The sequence below is a fragment of the Camelina sativa genome, chromosome 20 (assembly GCF_000633955.1).
Source record: "Camelina sativa cultivar DH55 chromosome 20, Cs, whole genome shotgun sequence".
Classification (NCBI taxonomy): domain Eukaryota; kingdom Viridiplantae; phylum Streptophyta; class Magnoliopsida; order Brassicales; family Brassicaceae; genus Camelina; species Camelina sativa.
Genome location: NC_025704.1, coordinates 25305233 through 25314537, shown reverse-complemented (window position 1 = coordinate 25314537; position 9305 = coordinate 25305233). Strand labels below are relative to the sequence as shown.

The 9305-nt window shown below is 32.3% G+C and overlaps 1 pseudogene; it reads left to right on the top strand.

The window, feature by feature from the left end:
- LOC109131249 overlaps positions 1 to 2652 on the top strand; it is a 19681-nt pseudogene extending 17029 nt beyond the window's left edge.

Below are 9305 nucleotides of genomic sequence, written 5' to 3'. Positions count from 1 at the left end.
GAAGATCCGGCGAGAAGCTTCGGAGGAAAACGATGCTCGACATTGCATCGGTCGATGCACTTTGTGCGTCGGTCGATGCAGATGCGAGGACGGCGCGTAAACTCTAGGGTTTCCGTGTTATGTCGAGCATGCGTCGTTCGATGCATTGGGAGCATCGGTCGACGCAGATCTTGCGTCGGTCGACGCAACCTCCAGTTGGTGTCGGTCGATGCATGTTGGTGTCGGTCGATGCAGAGTCCTGGTTTGTTATTGTTGATTGTTGATTGTTGTTTGATGGTTAGAGATGACTCTATTGCTTGTGTGTATAGCCCAGTAGATGGGAGGATTGCCTTACTGAGTGTTTATAAAATACTCATGCATTGCAATATGTGTTTGTGGTGCAGGTAAAGGCAAAGTGTGATCGTGGAATCAAGGCAATGAAGAGGAGGATGTTCTAGGGACTCGGTTTTATGTTGTCTGGCATTGCTAGGTTGCTAGAGTTGGGTCATTAGAACATTGCTAGGTTGCTGGTTCTATGATTCCTGTTGTTTTGGATATTGATTATGTTGGAATATGGTTATATTTTATTATTGGATTATTATTAAATATTGGTTGGTCATTTCCGCTGTTGAATGTGTTTGTGGTTAGGTGACTGGCTAGTGGGTATGGGACCACTAGTTGTAGTTTATTTTATTATATTATNATAATTATTGTTTGCTGATTGTTGTTTGATGGTTAGAGATGACTCTATTGCTTGTTTTTATAGCCCAGTAGATGGGAGGATTGCCTTACTGAGTGTTTATAAAATACTCATGCATTGCAATATGTGTTTGTGGTGCAGGTAAAGGCAAAGTGTGATCGTGGAATCAAGGCAATGAAGAGGAGGATGTTATAGGGACTCGGTTTTATGTTGTCTGGCATTGCTAGGTTGCTAGAGTTGGGTCATTAGAACATTGCTAGGTTGCTGGTTCTATGATTCCTGTTGTTTTGGATATTGATTATGTTGGAATATGGTTATATTTTATTATTGGATTATTATTAAATATTGGTTGGTCATTTCCGCTGTTGAATGTGTTTGTGGTTAGGTGACTGGCTAGTGGGTATGGGACCACTAGTTGTAGTTTATTTTATTATATTATATTATATTTATTATTTATTATTATTTTTTTTTTTTAAACGGTCGGTCGTTTCACAAGTGATACGACAGCATGGTCGGACTATAAGTCATTAGGATGGGTCAGTTTTAAGGAAATAATTTGTTTAACAGTCAATGGTTCGGGGTCAATTGATGGACGTGGTTCATCATTTTGGAAGGTGAAAAAATTTATATATACGAAAGAGATACAATTTTTATTTTGTATATATGTTTATATAAATTATCTATATCTATTTAATATGTGAATCTAATACTTTTATTTTTTCTATATTCAATATATCCAGCCAAGAATGTCAGCTTCTAAACGGCCTACTGTGAGTTTATATCTTTCTCACTAAATTTATTCTCAATTCTAAAATGAAGATAGCTTTTTCTACATTCATGATGAATTTACTTTCCTGTTTTCTTACAGGAATTGCATTTTCAAAATTGCAATGATCTCAATATAATTGGAATAACTTCATTCAACAGTCCAAGAAACCATATAGCAATTAACGAACGCAAAAGAGTTAAAATAATGAAAATAAAACTCGTAGCACCAGACGACATTCCTAACACTGATGGAATTGATATCTTTGAATCAAGTGATGTCGATATTTACTACACAGTAATTGGAACTGGTACATAGCTATATATCTCTCTTGCACATTCATTAATTGAAAATTGATTTGAAACGGTTATTTGAATTTAAGTTTTCTTAAAAATATATTACAGGAGATGATTGTGTAGCTATAAACAACGGAAGTGTGAATATCAACATTACAAGGACGAATTGTGGACCGGGCCATGGAATAAGGTATATATATGTTTGATTGACCAATATCATTATATACATACATAATACTGATTTTTTTTTTTTAATTTTACAATGAATTTTATTATTTATATATATATGATTAAATTATAGTGTGGGAAGTCTAGGGAGAGATGGAGAAGAATATATGGTTGAGAATATCCAAGTGACTGATTGCACCTTCATTAGGACGGAAAATGGAGCTAGAATTAAAACATGTTCGGTAATAATTTTTTTGTTAGATTTTTCCATAGTAAAACTAAATAAATTACGAAAATAATAGAAAAAGATACGCAAAAAATATATATTTTAAGGGTCTCACATTAAGAGAAACCAAAAATCCGATAATAATCGACCAAAAATATGTCGATAAAAGTCGCCTAGATGTGGAAGTAATTCATCTTAAAATTATTTTTTCTATTAAATAAAAAATATTATAATGTTAACTGCAATAACTAGGCTGCGAACATATTTGTAATTTTTTTTTTGTTTGTTGGAATCAGCTGTGGCAATTAGTAACGTGACATTTACAGATATTCATGGAACTTCACAACTCGATGAGATTATAAAGATTGATTGCAGTAAAGTCACATATTGCAAAGACATTGTTCTTGCTAAAATCAATATTGCTACGGTCGATGGAAATAAGCCAATTGTTGGATGCAAGAATGTGTATGGAAAGTCTATCAATGCTAACAAGGTCAATGGTTGTTTCGGAATATAGTATCCATTTTCATAGAAAATATGTCAGATAAATTTGTTATTTTATATAGCCAATGATTTTATGTAACGATATGTGATAGAGGTCTGATCGAATAAAATAGTGTTATATTAAGATTACTAGAAAGTAGTCCACGCAATGCGTGAGTTATGTATGCATTATTAACTTGAAATATAAAATGAAATAGTTATTCATCAATTATATATGAAATGTACACATGTAATTGTTAATATATGTCTTAAAAAATAATATTCATAATAATACGGTTCAACTACAATTTATAATTTATATATGTTATATAGTGTTTCATAGAAAGGTGATGAAAAAAAGGAAAGTTAAATTAAGTACATATCAATAAATATTTTTGATTACAATGTATTGTTGAAATTATTTAAACAGTATGTTACTAACTTACTATAGTAATAAGACCATTACTTATAGCAAAGTCAATTAAATATGTTATTTTCTTTAAATAGTTAACATAAATTAAATTTTTATATTTTTTATATATTTTTTCTCTTTTTTTTTGGAAAATAAAAAACTGATAAGTAGTCTAGAAAGGTAAGCATAAGATCTTAATTATTTTGATAGATAATTTTATGTTGTCCTATATATTAATTTCATTGTCATCATCTAAAAGTAATAGTTAACATAAAATAATTTTATATATGATAAGTCAATTTTAAAATAATTTATTAAAATGATATCACAAAACAAATATCTTATACTATAAGTTTAACCAGTTTTTATAAAAAAATCTTGAAAAGAAAAGTGTGTTAAATTCAAAATATTTTTATTTTCTATATATTGTTAAATTCATAGAGAATAAAAATATTTTGAATTTAACACACTTTTCTTTTCAAGATTTTTTTATAAAAACTGGTTAAACTTATAGTATAAGATATTTGTTTAAAATAAATTCAATTAAAAAAAATAGAATGTTAAATTTAAAATTAATGAAAATAACATGTGTTACAAAAGTAGAGTGCCAAATGTCACATTGTTAGGCAAAGTCAGGAAAAAAACCTTCTTTTATTATATTCTAATCATTTAAAAATAAATAGTACAATTAATTATAAATTAAATTTTGAAACTATTGTTTTCTGTTATTTCATGGGGGAGATAAAACAATTATGTTATGATACCAACTTTTTTTTTTTTTTTTTTGTNTTTTAAAGACAGTCAAACTGTAACTTATATGATACTATTAAATACAAAGTTGAGTTGTGTCATTATACATTATATATAATTATTGAATACAATGTGATTTATATACATATATTAGAAAATCTTATATATTTTTAAATTAGTCTATCATAAATTAATTTGGTTTCAATTTTTACTTTAAAAGGATGAAACCATTTTCTATTTTTATTTAGTTTCAATTTGTTTATATTTTTTAGTTGGATTGATCAGTATTTTTATAAGGTTCTATGGTATATGATTTCATTATGAAATATATTAGATGTTAAAACTTTAAATTGGAAAAAATATATTTTTGTTACAATGTTGGAAAAAATCATAAAGCAAACTATACAACAATTTTTTTTTTAACAATCTATACACCAGATACAAATAAAATAAAGTTAAATTAAAAAAATAGAATGTTAAATTTAAAATTAATAAAAATGACATGTGTCACAAAAGTAGAGTACCAAATGTTACATTGTTAGACAAAGTTAGAAAAAACCTTCTTTTATTATATAAGATTTCAATATAGTCAGGAGCTAGTAATTTACTATTATCAACACGCTGAGCGATTTGTTAAACTTATGTATGTTATCTCACTTAGGCAAATCGATAAGAACTTACAATAAATTGGTTCTCCCTTCTCTTTAATCAATTTGCATGATAGAGGTCTCACACACAACATAAGATAAAAAGGGCATTGGCTCTTGTCATATAGGTAAAAAATTAGCCCGGGATCTATTGCTTTTAAAGTGATTTTACACTTTTTAGATCATCTATTGAAAAGGTTTTTTCATAAGAGAGGAAAATTTTGATGTTCGAAAGACTTCTATGTTGTAATCGTTGTGTAACTTCAGATCATAATTTATGGTAACCTTGGATAATTGTAACATCCGCTTTCTAAAATTGGGATGTAGAGAAAACCGAAGGATATAATTTTAATGGGTAATTCCCAAAAATAGCACAAATTTAAGTTTTTCTTCCAAGCTTAGCGCACACTCTCATATTTTCCAGAACTAGCACACACACTCTAATTAAATATTAAAATACTAAAATTATTAATTCATTATCAATTTTCTACGCGCTTTCTTAGCCCAAGTGAAAATCACGTACCTCTTCTCCACATATCCGCCGTCTCGTTGTTGAGTGCTTACATGAGATCAGAGATTTGACAAAATTGCCAGCGATCAATTGAAGCATTCATGTCTGCTGACATCCGCAGTTCCGAGCTGTCGCATGTGATCGAATTGGAAGATAAATCTGATTTTGAGAAGCTTCTCTCATCGGATAATTGGATCTCCATAACAGGCTGTCTCTTTTAACCTGAAGAACTCCACAGTTTCCTGATTCAATCTACGTTCAATCTGTTTCTGATGCAGATGTTGCTTCCTCTCTTCCTTTGATTCGTAATTTTCTCCCTCTAATGGTGATAACGACAGAGAGAGTGAGAGGGAGATCATATTTAAGACGCTTGAGAGTAGGAGAAAATTGACGAAGGAGATTATCAAAAAGATTTTAGTGAGGAAAGGCTTATTTGGGATTAAGTATACAAGTAATGTGACTGATAGTTTGGGTAATTTTGTTGTTCATGTGATGATTGAAGCTATAGCGTTGAAGTGGTTGCCGGAATTTTCAGAGTCAAAGGTCTATGAAAATTTAGGAAGGATTCTGCAAAATTCAGGAAAACTTTCTTAAACTTCAAGGTGACTTTCATAAAAACTTAGGATTTCATGAGGACACTAAAGAAAGATTTCTTAAACTTCAAGGTGACTTTCATCCCAATGCATGTTAACAGAAGCAGGAAATTGGAGTCACCACCATGCTGGCGACTTTGAAAATCTCATCACCACTTAGGTTTAATTTTAGTAATGTAATCCTCTAACTTATTGTTATGTAGTATCTCTTATGTTCATAGCATTAGATTTGTTTTAAGTGCTATTAAGAAGGATCTTTATTCTGTTTTTCTTTCTTGTTTAAGTTCTATGTATTTTTTAGAATCCTTTCTGATTCCTTGCAACTTGAAAACCCAGCATCCAACAACACTTTCCACGAAATTTAGGAAAGATTTTACGAAATTCAGGAAAGTGTCATTAAACTTTAAGATGACCTTCATAAAAACATTTGAACTTAAGGATGACCTTCATAAAAAGTCTGGATATTGTTAAGTGATATCATTACCTTTCACTAATAGAGTAATCTTTCACATATTGAGGCAAAACACCGAAAACACATTTATTTAAATTTTAGGAAGGATTCAATAATATTTATGAAGAAAACCTTAAACTTCATGATAGCCTTCATAAAATATTTAGGAAGAAACAAAATCAAATTTTTAATCTTTCATATATAGATAAAATATCATGATGTGCACAAAATAAAATCAAATATCACTCACCAAATAGAGTAATATGTGATACATTATGGCAAAAAATAAATTAAAACATCCAAAAACCCATTTCTTTAGATTTAGGAAGGATTTCACGATGTCTAGGAAGACATTCTTGCACTTTAGGAAGATTTTCCTAAATATTCAGAAACCCCAAAAATGACGATGATCATAACTAGAAGATCCTCCCCCGCTGTACTCCGCATCATCAACACTACTAGCAACCTCCATCATCGACGAAGTACAAGCCGATGAAGCTGAAGACATCGACATCGAAGACGATGACAAAGTTTCGTACTCTTTACCAACTGCTTTGTTATCAATGACATTATATCAAACACTTGGTATGCGACAACTTTGGTGTCCACATAGGAGAGAGTAGCACTCAAATACACATTTCAGCTTCAAGACTACCCATGATTTTCCATTTCATTCACAGTTCAGATTTCAATACCCAACAATTCAAGCCACCACTCATAATCAGATTTTATTCATTACCCAAGAGTTCCCAACAATTTCAATACCCAAACATTGGTTTAGCTCTGAAACCACCACTCTTAATCAAACATACATATCGTAGAAGAATTTCTTCTAGAATCTCAAAGAAGGTTCTGGCTGCGAATGGAGTAACGAGGACCTCACGTCTCCGTAACACGGTAACGACGTGGCTTCTCCGACCAATCTTTGTTCTCCTCAAAACTCTTCCATCTTCATTCATCTTTTTTCTTCTTCTTCCATCTTTGTTCCTCCTTTGCTTCTTCTTCCATCTTCGTTCTGCTTCTTCTTCTTCATCTTCTTCCAATAATCATCAGATCAGATTGACTGCAAATTTGTCTAATTTTTCAATTAATTCAGAAATCTCAAAATCTAAGATCAAAACTGATACATGAAGAAGAAGAAGAAGATCAGAAGCTTCACGTCAAGCATCGGTGGAAGCTTTACTTAAGCTTTCAAAATTGTAAGTAACAAAATAATAATTAATATTATTATTTACGAAAAAATCATAGTAATGCTAGTTTTGGAATATTTGAACTTGTGTGCTAAATTTGGAAGAAAAAACATAAATTAGTGCTAGTCTAGGGTATTTCTCATTTTTAATTGATTTTTAGTTTAATTAAATTCTAGTTTAATCTAATTAAACTAAACACCCCTAATTCCCCCTCTTATTGACGATGTCTCCTCTCCTTTTTTGCTTTTGTCCACATTGTCATTAGAGAGAGGGAGAGAAAGAGAGATAACTCTTGATTATTTGGTGTAAAGAAGAAAGAGAAAGAGATCAATCTTTTTCCTTAGAGTAAATAAAGAAACAGAACTGTTAGGATTTGGGAGAATGAGGATCTGACTGGTCAAATCGTTTCAAAAGGTATTAATTTTTGGTAGCGTTGTAGCTAAGAGATTTTCCTACACTCTATTTTTTACAGAAGTGAATTTGAGTTAATATTCTAGGAGATATTGGCAGTTTCATGGGGCATTACTTCTCAGTCGCAGATTGAGACCAGAGGTGTTTCGGTATCGATTGCGGTTTCATTTGTGATCTGATCGTGCTGAAATTTTGTGGGAAGCTTCTGAACGTCTAGACCTTGCTTTTCACCAGAGGGATTGAAAAGTTAACAGTTGGTTTTTATTTAAGTGTTTCGTCTTTGAGACTGTTTTTTATGATGTTTCTGTCTAATTTCCTTCAAGATTGTTTTTGGTTGTGTGATTTGTTGTAGGACGTTTCTGGACTGTTTTAGATGCAAATAGAGTCTTTCCTGGTTATATCTGTTGTTAGAATCTGCTTGTTAAGGTGAGTGCGTGACCATGAGCTTATCTGAGCAATTAGGTTGTATGATTTATTTTGTGTGACGATGTGTAGGTGTGGTGAATGTGTTATTGGGTGTTCTATTTAATGGCTGGGTTGTTATGTTTTATTTGTGGTTGTACTATTGATTGCTTGTGAGTATAGCTCGTAGATGTGAAGATCGCCTCACTGGGTATTTCTGGTAATACTCACGCATCTCATTATGTTTGTGGTGCAGATAGAGGTAAAGTGTGACCATGGGATCATGGTAATGAAGAGGAGGATGTTCTAGGGACTTAGTTATTATGCTTTGGTTCCTGCTAGGTTGCGAGAATTGGAATGTTTGTGTTAGATCAAGATTTAAGTTGCTAGTTTTTGGTCTATGTTTCTGGTTAATTATTGGTTTATTATTATTGGTATTTTCCGTTTCTTATTTGGTGATTTGAGTTTTTGCATATTTAAATAATTATTATCGGATTATTTATTTATTATTTATATACTATTAATTATTTTTTATTAATTATTTTTTATTTATTAATATTATTATTTATTATATATTTATATATTATTATTAAAAAAATGGGTCAGGTCGTTTCAGATTGGTATCAGAGCTCTTACGGTTCTAGGTAAGGGTTCACTGTGTTTCTGTTGTTGATGTTTGGATTTGCATGCCTTTGATTGATTATGTGAGTTAGTCGATTGTGTGTGGTATGAAGTCCTAGAACATCCTCTTCGAGCCTTGAATGAGATTTCACGGTATGTTATGTTTATTTGTGTGGTTTTGGTTTGTTTTTATGCTTGTTAGCCTTTGATCTTGGAAGATCAGTGGTTAAAGGTGTTTGAGTTGTTGGTCGTGGACGTGGGCATGGTCGTGGTTGTGGTCAGACAAGTTACCGAGGCCAGCGAGTGGTCAAGAGTTCCATGAGGAGGTACGTCAGAGGGTCGCAAGCGTATCATGAGGGACCAGAGGGGGTTAGCCATTGAGCGTACTGGACGTGCTGGGAACCCAGGTGTGGGGTTGCAGCAGGTGGATCTCAGGGTTGAGATGATTGCTTGGCGGATCTGTTGACGTGCTGTTGGAGCGGTTACCGAGAGGGGAACCAGTGCAGGCTCCAGTTGTGCCGCATGTGGCGGGGTGCAGCCAAGGGCTGCGGATGTTGAGTAGTTTCTATCTTATGTTAGGAAGATGGAGCAGTTGTAGATGACCGGTACGAGATTCTTTTCGAGAGGTATTGAGCCTAGAGAGGCGGATAGGTAGACATATGCAGTAGGAGCAGATATTTCTCTGTTTGGTTGGTAATC